Source organism: Rhipicephalus microplus, chromosome 4 (genome assembly GCF_043290135.1).
Source record: "Rhipicephalus microplus isolate Deutch F79 chromosome 4, USDA_Rmic, whole genome shotgun sequence".
Lineage (NCBI taxonomy): Eukaryota > Metazoa > Arthropoda > Arachnida > Ixodida > Ixodidae > Rhipicephalus > Rhipicephalus microplus.
This window is the reverse complement of record NC_134703.1, coordinates 32,180,738-32,195,215: the sequence shown is the minus strand read 5'-3', so window position 1 is coordinate 32,195,215 and position 14,478 is coordinate 32,180,738. Positions and strand designations below refer to the sequence as shown.

General features: G+C 42.2%; 2 protein-coding genes across 3 annotated transcripts in view; one reads left to right on the top strand and one right to left on the bottom strand.

The window, feature by feature from the left end:
* The window catches only part of bru3 (CUGBP Elav-like family member bruno 3), a 505,232-nt gene that overhangs the window by 338,710 nt on the left and 152,044 nt on the right, over positions 1-14,478 (bottom strand). The window lies entirely within an intron of this gene.
* Positions 1-14,478, top strand: part of LOC119171830 (uncharacterized) — a 225,435-nt gene that overhangs the window by 184,507 nt on the left and 26,450 nt on the right. The gene's annotated exons all lie outside the window — the stretch shown is intronic.

The window sequence follows — 14,478 nt, the reverse complement described above, 5'->3', positions numbered from 1 at the left end:
TCTCACAGAGACATCGGTAAAAGAGATATGTTGCACTTAAACATAGCATGAAACGATGACACACGGTTTTCGACAAGCTATCATGCGCGCCTTTTTATTCGAAATCCCACTAAGTTTTTTGGACAAGAGGTCCTGGTTTATTAAAGACGATAGTCTTTGTTGGGGACCTTCAACGCAAAAATTTTGGTCTGTCTGTCTCTCTGTCTGTCTGTCTCTCTGTCTGTCTGTCTTACTGTCTGTACATTTGTCTGTTTGTCCGCTTCATACGGCATCTGGTACTTGAAATGGCCGACCTCATCCGCAGTGCCCACCAATGTTGCTCAAGATTGAGTGTTCATGCTTGTGCAATCGTCAATTAAAAAGCAATCATTGCGCATGTCTGCGGCACCATAACAACACGTATATATTCTGCATGTGCGTCTTTTACTAGAAAAAGCATACATTAATAATTTTAAGGGCCGTAGCGCTTTCACACTGTTCTGACCGTGCAAGGCTTGCACGGAACTGGAAGTGTTTCCAACGCTTTGCTCAGACGAGACAGTGGTGGCACCTACCGTCGCCTTGCGTTCTACACCTTATCTCCTCTGAGATGGGCGCGCACACCCGTCTCCGAGCCACGTGCTTTGTTTTTTAAGAAAACCGCCAGAAGACGCTCATGTCTCACGTGTGACGTGACTTGATGCGCTCGTTCACCTCCGCTGCACGCTCGAGGCACTCAAACGCAGAGCCTCCAAAATAACACTCACCGACTTTCTTGCGCAGAACACCAAATAAATGTCCTGTTCACTCTCCCCACACGCAAGACTATCGTCTTTCGACGACATTTGCAGAATTATGCAGATACGGGGCCAACTTTTTACAATGGTGTTTATATATTTCCTCACACTGAAGTATTTCGCATCTATACACAAGTCCCTGAATAATTCAGTGAGTTATATTTAGATCTATGAACATGGATCAGTTCAAATTGAATGTTTGTAGTATTTGCATTGCCATGGAACTAGACATGTTTACAATTAACAGGCTAAGCTTACTCTGATGCAGCTGCTGTGCACACATGCTGCGCCGCAGGACAAGCTTGGTGCACATCCGCTAAGCACGGGTGAACTCTTCCAATGGGTCGCACCACTCTGTGGGCACTTACTGCTCTTTTTTTTATTTCCTTGATATGCACGCTTGCGCGTCGTATAATATACACGTGAACGATCGTAGACAACACTTGCGCAATGTACCCGTGCCACAAAGATGGAGAGTAGTTGACTAATTGCATCATTGTAATGGACAGTTGTTACTGTCGCGTTACAATACACTGATAATCGCACATTGGTATGCTCACACAAAATTTAAGACTTGAAATAAAAGCAAGCGTCCTTCATAGTTTGTCGGTGAAAGAAGCATAGCCCCCGGTTCTTGCTGAGTGGCAGAGCGTTATTTAAAAGAAGCTAATAGCACAGCAGGGGTGTTGCTAGGATTTATGCGTGCAAGGGGATAGAAAGAGGAAAAAAGGGGGCCTGACCCATTTGTATGTACATTTTTGCCTGTGGTTGCATGCGTGCGGATTCGAATCACAAGCTTTCTTTTTTTTGTGAAATGGGCCAAATCCTGACACGAAAGTAGCTCAAATGACACTCAATTGGCTCATACATACGTTCACCTTTCCTCTAAAACAGTAATATAAAACATTATTTATAATTATTACTATTCTAGAAGAACGTTGATAGCATATATATGTCAAGGCAGCGTTAGTTGAGCTTGTTTCGGTTCTAGATTTGCCCCATTTTGAATAAAAAAAAAGATCCTCAAATGAACATAAAAAAGGGTGGGAGATGTGTCAAATATGGAACAACCTCCTTGCCGCCCTTCCCTAACTTTTTATTTATATCTATGTTCCGCAAGTAACAAATTTTGACTCCAAAATGTCGAAACAACGCCGCAATAACGCCTCACCCGGGAAAAGAAAAATGTACATTACGAAGGCTACGCATTTGCCGCCTGCCTGCACACGTCAGTGGCAAAAAAAAAAAAAGACTTTGAAGCTTTGCTAGCAAATAAATATGTTGTCAAGCATAAAATATTACACTTTATCTTGGAGGCTTGACATAGCTTGGAAATTATATCATAAAACGATACTGCCATCAATTTCGGTTTCGGTTTTGAGGTCTCGGGGCAACTGCGCATCGCCATCGTCAACAGGCAGACTTTGAATTGGGTGGTAACATGTCGTGTGCGTGTTTGCTGCAGCTCCGTGGCTGCAGGCTGGTGGTTTATTATTTTACTATTCACTTGCTTTGTCCAGGATGCGTACTTATACGGCTTGCACAGTTTAACTCGCGCTTACACTAGATACAGTACGTGTCACTGCAATCTGTGGCGTGTCGGCAAGTACAGAACATATTCGGTGCGGCGGAGTGTGTCCTCTGTCAACGGCTTTCGTTAAAGCTTGTGCACGCTGCAAGCAGGGTGTTTCCGATCAAGCAATCAACGGAGTGTACGCTGGGAGCTACATGGAGAACGCTTTTGGATTTCGTGCTATTGCTGAAAAGGTAAGCTTTCGTGCTTGCGAACAACGAAGTGCAGAAGTGCGTGCCTGCCTGCCAACTCCCGATTTGCCCGCGATACTCGTAATTGCAGGAAGCGACCGTCTGTTGGCGCCGGCAGCTTCGTGACCTTCGCTCGCTGTGTGCTTATCAGCTGCGATGTCTGAACAGTCGCAGTGTTCGTGAACCTCGCTCTGGCGCATGGTTAAAGAAAACGGGGGGATGTGCTGCGCGCAGATAGACCTTACGGCATGCGACAGCGGGTGAGAGAAAAAAAAAGGGGGGGGGGGGGTGAGCGAGCCGAGGTGGGTAAAATAAATGGCATAATAATAATAATAATAATAATAATAATAATAAAAACGAAGCAGATCAACGGTAAAGGAGGCGCCAGTTGTCAGTTAGGGGGACTGCAGTGGACAAATGGGGCGCGTTTATTACGCGGGAGGAAAAAAAAATCCAGATTTAAATTACTGAAGATAGGGGTGCGTTTTTAATGCGAGTAAGTACGCTATTTAAAGCAACAATTCAAAAATACTTAAACTTTGTATCAGTACCCCTTTGATGCCTGCGCTTTGCAGCGGCATGACATGTGTTTTGTTAAAAATCGTGCAGCTAACCAAAGAATTTATATGTACCTTGTTTGGTCAGTGGTTTGCGCTTTTTATGCCTTGTTAGGTTTGTTTATATTTATACTAGTATATCGTAATTAATCAGGATATAGAAATACTGATCTGCTTTAGTAAGGGATTGAACAGCCACACTCAATCGCACACATCTTTTTGAATTTTTGCACCGTTGTAGTGTGGCACATAGAATATTGTAGAATAGAATATTTCTGTATATCTTGGTATAGGGTTTTGGCGCTGTGGTTACATATGAAGGCTTAGCCAAAGTGTACCAACAAACACCCACACAAAACTTTCAGTCAAGCTGATACAGCACAGATGATAATGGTGTAGGCATAGTTAGCCACTAAAGAACACGCTCGCGAAAAACAAAATGAGGATGGCGACATATGTGGCTGTCAATGAAAGCAGGCAGACCTAACAGCTCTTGTCTGTTTCATGCATTTTGTCTGTTCAGGTTTCATCCTTACGAATGTAAACACACTGATCCAACTAATAACTCCTCCATGCATATATTCCTGTTAGCTACTTCTCCAATAAGTCTTGCATTTTTTTAATTATAGATATATATAGTCCGACAGTTCAGAGCTTATTGAGCATATATTTAACTTGTGATACATTATCTGTTGCATGGCTGTTTTTATGAATTAAAAAAAATTCAACTGCGAATGAGCGGCTTATGCATGCACTCGAAGAATAAGATTAGCATGTCTTATTTATTTTTGAGAGTATTCAGTTTTACTCGTGGCCTAAAGTAATCATTTTGTTGACCAATAAGCAACCTGTGAAAGCGATATTGTAAAATTATCCAGTACGCCAAATTTATGTAACTGGAGAAGAAATTTAGAGGTGAGCTTCCACAAATACACAGTGCTGTGTTTGCAGCAGCAGTTGTCATTTTGTAAGTGCTGTTGATCCTTTCAGATTGGGGCTTGCTCGATGTTTTACACTAGTCTCACACAGTAGATTGTACATCTCTGATGTGTAAATGTCTACACAACGATTTTTCAAAGTAAATGATAAATATTGCTACTTTTTTGTCTGAATGGGTTTATATATTTTTTGTATCACCCATTGTAGTGGTCTATTGGTTAGAGTATTCTAGCCAAGCAAGAAAACTTGGTATAAATGCTGAAATTTGAGCATCCCGGTATATTTCAAACTTCTTGGTAGGTGCATGATTCAAGAGAGAAGTACTTTTTCACCACCACCATGGCCTAGACTCAAACATGGCACTAGCATTCGTACACTAATATGCACAGATGCTTTTAAACGTGAAAGTGAATAGTGGTAAAGCTGAAAGTGGGGAAGCTGGAGCTTTTTATTATATGACACATCATAATGAGGTTCTGATTGTTCCCAGTAATTTTTAAATGCTTAGTTGAATGTTGTGCATCTCTTACATGCAGAATGTTGAAAGGAAAGCACACTACGCCTTCTACGATGGACTGGGTGCTGACGATGCAGTGCACTCTTCATCACAACCTGAAAGCAGCTGTTCCGGGCTCACGACCTCACTCAAAGGGTTGCAGCAGTGGTGGATGCTTCTCATAGGTTGCACCAAATGTCTTGTACATTTTAGGAACATTCCTCTGATGGGAAAGGCTTCATCTCAAGCTATGTGTCCTATATACCTATTTATATTTCCAGTATGAGTATCAGTTTGCCATCAGATTAACAGCAGTGCGTGTAGAAAACTGTGTACAATGCATAGTTAGAGTTGTATGATAAACTGGAGACGGCCTAGATTTCTCCAGCTTAAAAGGTTGAATCACTAATGGGTCAATCCACGCCAAACATCCCAGCTATTTTAGCGACCATCTCAAATGTATTTGAAAAAAAAAAGTGATAATTTACTGCATTGAAAACAGTGAAACGGTAAAATATTTCCGAAAGAAAAACATTTTCGGTCACGTAGTTGCCTTCTGAACTTACCGGAATGTCGTTTCAGTGTGGTTTGCGGGACGGTAGTTTAAAAGTACTGCTCCTTGCTTCTATACCAAAATTTGTCTACATGTTAGGTACTAGTTCATGTGTAAAGTGTTTGAAGTGCAGTAATATTAGTGCAATTTCACTGGCACATACGCCTCCAAGACTAACAAAGTGCTTGATACGGCTGGTTGGTGCTGTATGGTAGACAAAGAAAGTGCTTAACAGCGCAAACGACAAGAAGGGAAAGAAGAGACGAAAACAGAGCCCTGAACAAACAACCAAAGTTTATTGCAAACCAACTGCAATATATACAAAACAGAATCTGCGCATAACCACACACCATAAGCAGAATCGCACATACATGCATCATACGGCCTACCTTATCAACAACTGGTCATATAAGTGGACCGCAGATAACTAACTTCACAGCAGTTAAGAAAAATTGAGGGTACGCTAACACAGGAAGCACCAAGTTGTTGAATAAAGAAAGCTTCACTAATCTCGTGCTCGCGCCGATTTTTATATCTCCCGTGATCAAACACTTGTCAAGAATTGGCTGACAACAAGACTTATTACAATCGTCTGCCAAGTGGCTGGGAAGGAAACCTTTTAGAGAGTTAGCGTGCTCCCTCAACTGATCATTCATGCATCGCCCTGTTTGGCCAACGTAACCATGCCCAAAAGTAAAAAAATATCTTGTAGAGAATCGCTAAAGCACATTTACGTTGCACGTAGCGTGTTTCTTAGTGCATGCTTCTTTCTTAGGTCATTCGCTGTTGACCCTGCGACATAGCCCAGCGGACGTAAAAAGGAGGTTCTTTCTTGAGCATGACTCGTACCGCCAACATACATGATCAACAAAAAAAAGCATTTCTAATTCTAGCTTGTCGTAGCTTGTCATCAGAAATAAACTCCGACGTTATTTCTATTTTCTTCATTTCACAACCGAAAACGTCAAATATCCCATTGGTGGTTCGCTGAGGGTCAGATTGATCAATGCAGTAAAACACTAAAAAGTCGTCAACGTAGCCAAACACTTTAACTGTACACGTGTGATCAAAGTTAGCCATGAGACTTGTTTCATACCGCGCGAGTAAAAAGTCACAAAGAACCGGTGCCAAACATGAGCCAATGCACACATCTGCACCGGTGAGATATTTGACACTTTTCGGAGTGAAATGAAGCAACTGGAATTAAAGTTGGAATTTAATTCATGACGACAAGTTACGATGCCTAGACTTGGAAATGCTTTTTTTGGTTGACCATGTATATTAGTGGTACGAACCTTGCTCAAGAAAAAGCCTTTTTCTTTTTACGTCCACCAATTATAAGCTAGTCAAGCGAAGCATCGCTTTTTCCTGCCTAAAGGCAATTCTGGCGGTGACTTTTGTCACCGCCAGGTAGAGTGCAGTTTATCGTTCTAAGTTCACCGCCTTCAACAAGCAGACTTTTCTAATCCCCTGCTAACTTCTATTGTCGAGACTCTCCTAACGTCACTAAGATTGCCTGATAAGACACAAAGCAACAGCTAACTCAACAAGCCTTATTCAAGCAAGGCTGTTATTCCCTACGTACACGAACTTTCCCATAGGCTAAAAAAGGTCGCTGGAAAAATAGGTGTAACAGTTTCGTTCTGCGCCGCACCCGACAAGCTCGCTGGCCTATGTCGCATGGTGAACAGCGAAGGACCTAAGAAAGAAGCATGCACTAAGAAACAAGCTATGTGCCATGTTGAGTGTGTTTTAGTGATTCTCTACAAAATATTATTTACTTGTGGACATTGGCCAAACAGGGCGATGCATGAATGATCGGTTGAGGGAGCACGCTAACTCTCTAAAAGGTTTCCTTCCCAGCCACTTGGCAGACCATTGTAATAAGTCTTGTTGTCAGCCAATTCTTGACAAGTGTTTGATCACGGGAGATATAAAAATCGGCGCGTGCACGAGATTAGTGAAGCTTTCTGTATTCAACAACTTGGTGCTTCCTGTGTTAGCGTACCCTCAATTTTTCTCAACTACTGTGAAGTTAGTTATCTGGGGTCCGCTTATATGACCGGTTGTTGATAAGGTAGGCCGTATGGCGCATGTGTGTGCGATTCTGCTTATGGTGGGTGGTTATGTGCAGATTCTGTTTTCTATATATTGCAGTTGGTTTGCAATAAACTTTGGTTGTTTGTTCAGGGCTCTGCTCTCGTCTTTTCTTTTCCTTCTTGTCATTTGCGCTGTTAAGCACTTTCTTCGTCTACTACGCTTTCAACAACTTAGCCAAAATGTGTTATATTTGCATTTTTTCTATTGTAATACTACACTTTCTATGAATGTCTGACTAATGATTACCAACTACACAAAATCTATATTTTGAGGAAATAATATATGAGACCTCTTAAGCTGCTAATTATTACGAGAAAAAATTACGAATTTCGTAGGATCGTCATTTTCGTTTATATGGAGACGCAATTTGCACTGTAGAGTGGTCCAAATAAATATGACCTTCAAACCTAAACGAAAGAAAAAAAAGGTATTTTCATATGCCAATTGTTATCATTACACTTTCTTGTTTTAAGGAAGAAAATACGTTTTGAACTTTCCCATTTCAAGGCGGCAGCTGTCGTATGACCAAATGGGAAAGTAGGCACCAATGGGAATGCTAAAAAAAATATTTTCTTCCTTAAAACAAAAATGTAATGATGGTATTTGAAAAGAAGTGTTCATTTGCTTTCAATTTATGTATAGAGGTAATTTTTAGTTGAGCCACCACATGGCATAAATCGCATCTGAATATGGACAAAAATTATGATTTTGTAGAATTTATTATTTTTTCTTATAAAGTTTACCAACTTGAGACGTCTCAAATATTTTTTTTCTCAAAATATAGCTTCCGTGGAGTAAGTATTCACTACTGAGATATTCATACAAACTGCTGTATTGAATAAAAAATTGTAAATATAAGACATTTATTCTTAGAAACATATGTGCCAGTATAATTGCAATAATATTACTGAGCTTCAAACACCTTACACAAGAACATTTACTCAACACGTAGACCAAGTTTGGTATAGAATGTACTTTTAAAATAATTCTTTTCACAAACAATACCCAAACGACATTCCAGAAAGTTCCGAAGGCAACCACGTGACCAAACATTTTTTGTCTCCGAAATATCCTACTGTTTCACTGCTTTCAATACAGTTATTCAGCACAATATTTTTCGAATGCATTTGAGATGGTCGCCAAAATGGCTGGGCGTTTGGCATGAAATCACCCTAACAGCGTGTCATGAACACAGAAAAAGGTCCCATGCTAATTAAGCCCTTTATTTACCAAAAAATATATTGAAAGTGCCTCCTCTGACGCACTGCATAATACTGCTTATTTCACAGTTCTAAGGCGGCTGCACGTGCTATTGTTGTTTACATGTGCAGCAATGGCATTCATATCTAGTAGAACTCGCTGTTGGGATAGTTGGTGCATGTTTGCATTAAATATTAGTCAATTTTGCGCCAAAATGACGACAATACAAACGAAGAAAACACATAAACGGGATGGGCACTCATTTGCAATTGTTTATTTCTTGAGGAAACAGGCTGATATAAACCCACTTTTCGTGAACGCTTGTGCAACCTACTCGGGCCGTCCTTTACCTAATCACGCTATAGGACACATAATCGCTAGATACCGTGCTTCCAGCTCATACATGCTGAGTGAAGTTTTGCTAACGCAATCGATACCCCGTTTCTTTTGTGAAAGCCCTTCGCAATTGCTCTTGGTGTGAATCCACATGAAGTGAGACGCGCTCTTGAACGGGCACTGTCGTTATTCTTTGCCGTAAGGGCGTGTTCCCTCACTTGATCATTGACGCAGCACCTCGTCGTTTGGCTAACATGTCTCTTTCTGCACGATAGGGGTATTTTGTAAACCACTTCTGTGGCAGACTTCGTGAATGCCCACGCATGCTTCTTTTTACAGCCTTTTAGCTGCTCAGCATGATTTTCAGCGATGCACTGGCGCAACTTTGCTAGTTTGTTAGGCGCACGAACACCATCAGTACTTCATGCTGACTCGCCACCTTTTTAAGGTTGTATGTATGAATATATGGTATATTATGAATATATGATACAAACAGCTGCTAGTGAGCACCCGTACTATCCGTGTGTTTTCTTTGTGCGGTCGTGGTTTCGTCACAAAATTGACTATTCAATTCAGGCATTCATGTCTATTTACAGCACATGTTTATGTCTATAGCACAATATTACGTGATATTGTCGTATTCATATTTGCATGTTCAAGAGAACAACAGCCATGCCAATTGTGTCAATTGTATACAATTTCCTAATTTTGCACAAAACCTTTATAATATGCCCAACCAGCCTCAATTATTTCTCAGTATTGTTAATTTTATCAAGAAACACAAAATCCATTATTCAACGTAAGTTTGCGCATCACCATCGAATTGATTGATGTGTGCAGTTTAATGTCCTAAAGCCACCATTTGATTATGAGACGCCTTAGGGGAGGGCTCCAGAAATTTCGGCCGCCTGGGGTTCTTGTGCACCCAAATCTAAGCAAATGGGCCTACAGCATTTTCGCCTGCATGAAAACTGCAGCTGAGTACCTTGGCAACTAAACCATCGAGGCGGATTCATCATCATCCAATCTAATACAGATGCGCCAACTGCAATTATAACTTTTAATTGATTATATTCTAACCTCACAGCAAAAGAAAAGAGTAGAACGGTTTAAAAGAAAATTCTCTCTCCTTTTCTATGACGTCCAAAACGCTTTTTAAGTCCCTTTTGCCAGAGTACGCTTTCGCTCTGCAGAAAAGTGCTTTTTGATTTGGAAGTGGCTACTAATACTCGCTGTCACAGGACACAAAATATTTTTTTTCCTATATTACTCTGCCATGCAGATGCCATTCAATAACGAGTATAAGTGCTGGCCGTCTTTCAGAGTGATTTATGAGGTTTTTGCAGCCTTAAGCGACGATAAAGAAAATTGTATGCCACTTTTTTTCTTTTCGCCACCCCCTTGAGCTCCTCCTTTATGAATATCTGGAATTTTTGGGTCGCCTGTCAAACAGTTTGACAAGCTCGCCAAATGCTACTGCGAGCTTTACCCCTATATTTTAGAACGTCCCTTCACTAAATGCTTCACCTTGACTTGAGAAAATTGATTCCAGCGCAGTCTCTAGGCAGAGCAAGTCACTCAATATCAGGGATAATTTGCAGCGATTCTCGAGAAACGCAGCGCCATTTTTAGACAAGCGGTGGCGCTGTGTTCAGCTAGTTCAAGTGAAGGATCAGATTCGAGTCGAGGAGTGTTCGTAAACAGGGAGGTTAGCATTGTTTGCACTGTGGGGCAGTTCAAGGGTGCTTTTATTGAAATAGCTGCGCTCTCGTGTATATTGAATGAATTAGCGGATGTCAAAAAATTTCTACATATAATTTTCTTTTTTTGTGATTCAGTCTAATTTGATGTACTACTGTAAATTTGGAGCCCCACGTCAGTGGTCTAGGGACTATGGTACTTGGCAGCTGACCCCCATGTCAAGGAATCGAATCATGGCTGCGGTGGCTGCACTTCCGATGGAGGCACAAACGCTATAGGCCCGTGTGCTCAGATTTGGGTGCACGTTAAAGAACCCCAGGTGGTCAAAATTTTAGGAGCTCTCCACTGCAACGTTTCTCATAACCATATGGTGGTTTTGGGACGTTAAACTGCACATATCAATCAATGCTGCAAATTTGGAATTTCAAGCTCAAAAATGCTGTGTTTGTTTTTCCTGAAACCTCCTCCAAATTTAAATTTTCTCTCTGGAAAAGCAAGATATGATGCTCCAAAATATTGCTCCAGATAATAGCTTGGCTGCTCCACCTCTGCTAGCTGTAAGTGGTTACTCTTTTACCCTGCTTTTGTATGTCCATTTTATGTTCTTTGATGTCGCATTGTTTCAGGGGGAGGTATTATGTGATGCGCTTGGTATTTTACATATTTAAATCAATTATTCTGCATGGTTAGTATCTAGTGACTCTGTTAAGCTATTGTAATTTTGCCTATTGTTTTCACTCCTGTATTATTATTTCTCCAGTATTCTGAATGGCTGAACACACAAGGGTTATTGTAAAAATGGAACTGTCATTTTAAGACTTTTGTCATTACATTCATTAGAATACCACTAGCCTTGCATAATATGCATAAGGCATGCCACAATACATGCAAACTGTGGCGTATCAATGTAGTAAATGTAGTGTGCATTGATATATTATTTCAGTATATTGGAGAAATAAGGCATGCTGCATTGCACTACTCTTCCTGCTGTTTGTACGCTTCACTGCACTGTGCTTCTGTGCTGCATTGAAGCGTGTTAAAATTAGTTCTTCATTTTAAAGCGCAAATAAAGGCTCTTTTGTTGTACTTTGATATGCATGCATTGGTCGTTAGAGGTCCATGCCGTGCCATTGAGTCTGATTTCTGGTCTTCTTTTGTAGCAAATGGCATTCTGCTCTGCACAATTGAAAAAGGTGTTTGATTAAGGTACAATTTGTCTCTGAAGCCTGTATGTGCTTTGTGTCTAATAAAATAAAGCTTGATTTCATTTTGTACTATGGCATGACTTTGTGAACATTGTGTTATGTGTAACAGCTCATTTTGAGTGATGCCTTCGCATTCAGCTAGGATTACGTGTTACATGTGAGAGCCTTATATGCCGTGCTTCATATATGCACCATAAAAGCTGTGCTAGGGCCAGGATTACTACACTGTGGCAGGAGCCACTACAAAAGGACATCTGCACATGAAAGGTCTAGCTAAAGGGTAAGCTTTCACGTGCTTCCACAGGGGCCTACTGGAAAGGGGTAACACTCTAATTATAGTATTTTTCGCATGGGTGTTGGGGCATTATTCAGCATGAACACCCCCACACCTTTTTTGCTGTTTCAGCAAATTACACCCCTACACTACTTTTGTTTTTTAGGGTGTTAGGGTGTCATAGCAATATTACACCCTTACGCCCTTAAGATTACTTGGGTGTACATTCGCGTTTACACCCTCACTCCCTTAAGGCCCCTTGGGTGTACATTTGCTTTTACACCCCCAAAAATGTTTGTGCCATAGGGTGTAAATTCGGAAATCCGCCCCACGATATAGGTGTAGCCCTGCTTGATACACCCATTTCGTGGGGTGTTGGGGTGTGAGTTATAGACACTATAAAACACCTATATGGGTGTAATTTGGTTTACAGTGTAGCGGTGACGCAAGAGCGCGTGGCTGCAGCGCTCCCTCTGGGCGGGGAAAAGGATCCGCCCGGAAAGACGACGTCGGGAAGCCCATTCGCCGGGGGCCTCACTGGTCGGGCGTAGGTTGCTACAGCTCAAGATAAACCGGAACGCACCTGCTCGTCTTGACGCTTGCTACTGCGCTTGCATTGTGACACAACTGCACTTGCAGCGTGGAAAACCGCTAACCTTGGCTCTTCAGCTAGACGAGCCTGTTAAGTCGAGTCGCATTTAATGTACTGTAGTTGGGATACTTCAATTGTTTGTTCATAGCAGCCCATGCGCATTTTAAGTAAGGGGGAGTTTGGGAAGTGGTCATGAAGAATTTCAGTGCACCGAAATGTCGAGAGTGTGGAGTCTGCTTTCGTGAGTCGCTCTGTACTCAAGAGAGGTTCATCAAATAAGGCTCCACCTCTTCTAGACAGTGAATATACGTCGACGAGGCTTGTAAAGGAGGAATTGTTCTTGCAGGTTAGAACTAGTGGGTTATGTCGGGCCTCAAAGTCCTCACGCGCACACATGCGTGCGTGTGACGAGAATGCTGGCACCGTTGCGGGCAAAGGGTTACTTCTTCGGCTTACCGGAACGGTGGGAAGTTACAAACTAGAGCTCTCCAGCAGTTTCGTGAGGATTCTTTACGCAGTACAACACATGACATCAGGATAATTTTCACCTTGGTTGCCTTCTGATAAAGTTTACTATGTGTGAACGTTTTCAACAGTGCCAAATATGGTGGCTTCGGTTGTGGGGTGTATACAGGCTGCCGTACTCTGCATGCAAATAATCAAAAGTGGATTCTCACCGATAGGATGAATTTTAGAGGTTCGCCGGGAATGATAGTTGAATGTTTAACAGAGGCGTGTCCACACAGCGATGTACAGCCACGGCAACGTCTGTGTAGGGCGTGCGAGCGGCCGGCATTGTGTTGCGCCACGGCACCTTGTGGCCGCGGTGTGAGTTGTGACTTCACATGCAGAATGCGTGTGCACAAGAGCATGTTCGGCCGTACAAACGTGGAGGCCTACTCTGCACTGGTGACAACGCTGCAAAGTGTACTTGTTTAACCAAAAATCCGCGCTCTCTCTGGACACTTTCCTGACATCTATTTCATAAGACGAAGCGCGTCTCGACTGATAACACGTGCCCGCATAAACGATGCACGCATTGTGATAGTTTTGAGACAGGCTATTGTACGAAGATATGATAACACCAACATCTGCGTAAAAGAAATCCTAGACGGCTACAAAAAAAGAAATAAACGCATTTCCGATGGAGGCGGAAATGCTGTAGGCCCGTGCGCTCAGATTTGGGTGCACGTTAAAGAAGCCCAGCTGCTCGAAATTTCCGGAGCCCTCCACTACGGCGTTTCTCATAATCTTATGGTGGTTTTGGGACGTTAAACCCCACATATCAATCAATTACAAAATAAAAACGGCCACAAAGCGTGAATCGTTCATGCAGCCACGTGTTATCAGTCGCAACGCGCTTCGTCTTATAAAATACATGTGATAAAAAAGTCGTGAGAGAGCGAGACAGAGAGAGAACAAGATGTTTAATTAGAACTTCATGCGCTAGTTAATTGGTGAGTTGGTTCCCTAGTGTGGTATCACATTGGCACGGGCTGCTGTCCTTGCACGTTTCACGAAGGGTCTTCGGATCCGAGCTGGACAGAGCTGCCTCCCACCCTTCCATGATGTGTTGTGTCCTGGGCACGAGGGTCTCCGGTTAAACAAGCACGCGTTGCAACATTGCCATTCGTGCAAAGCAGGCCTGCATGTCTGTAAGGCCGCGCAAGCTGCTGTGCATGTAACGTCATAACCCGCAACGGCCGCAAGGTTTTGCGGGTATACATCTGCTTAATTTGTCCCGCTTGTGACAAGAGGTGAGCCACGTTGTCTGACAGACCGCACAACAATCTCGAGTACCAGGCTAGCCTGTAGGTCTTCCTTCTTTATTTTTTTTCACGAGTTGAAGTTAATTGTATGGAGATGCACCGAAGCGACTAGCAAGGATTATGACGATAATCATGATGACGACAATGATGATGATGATGTCTTAAGGCAATGCCTGACACCCGTCGAGGGGATATGATGCTTCGTTAAATCTTCCT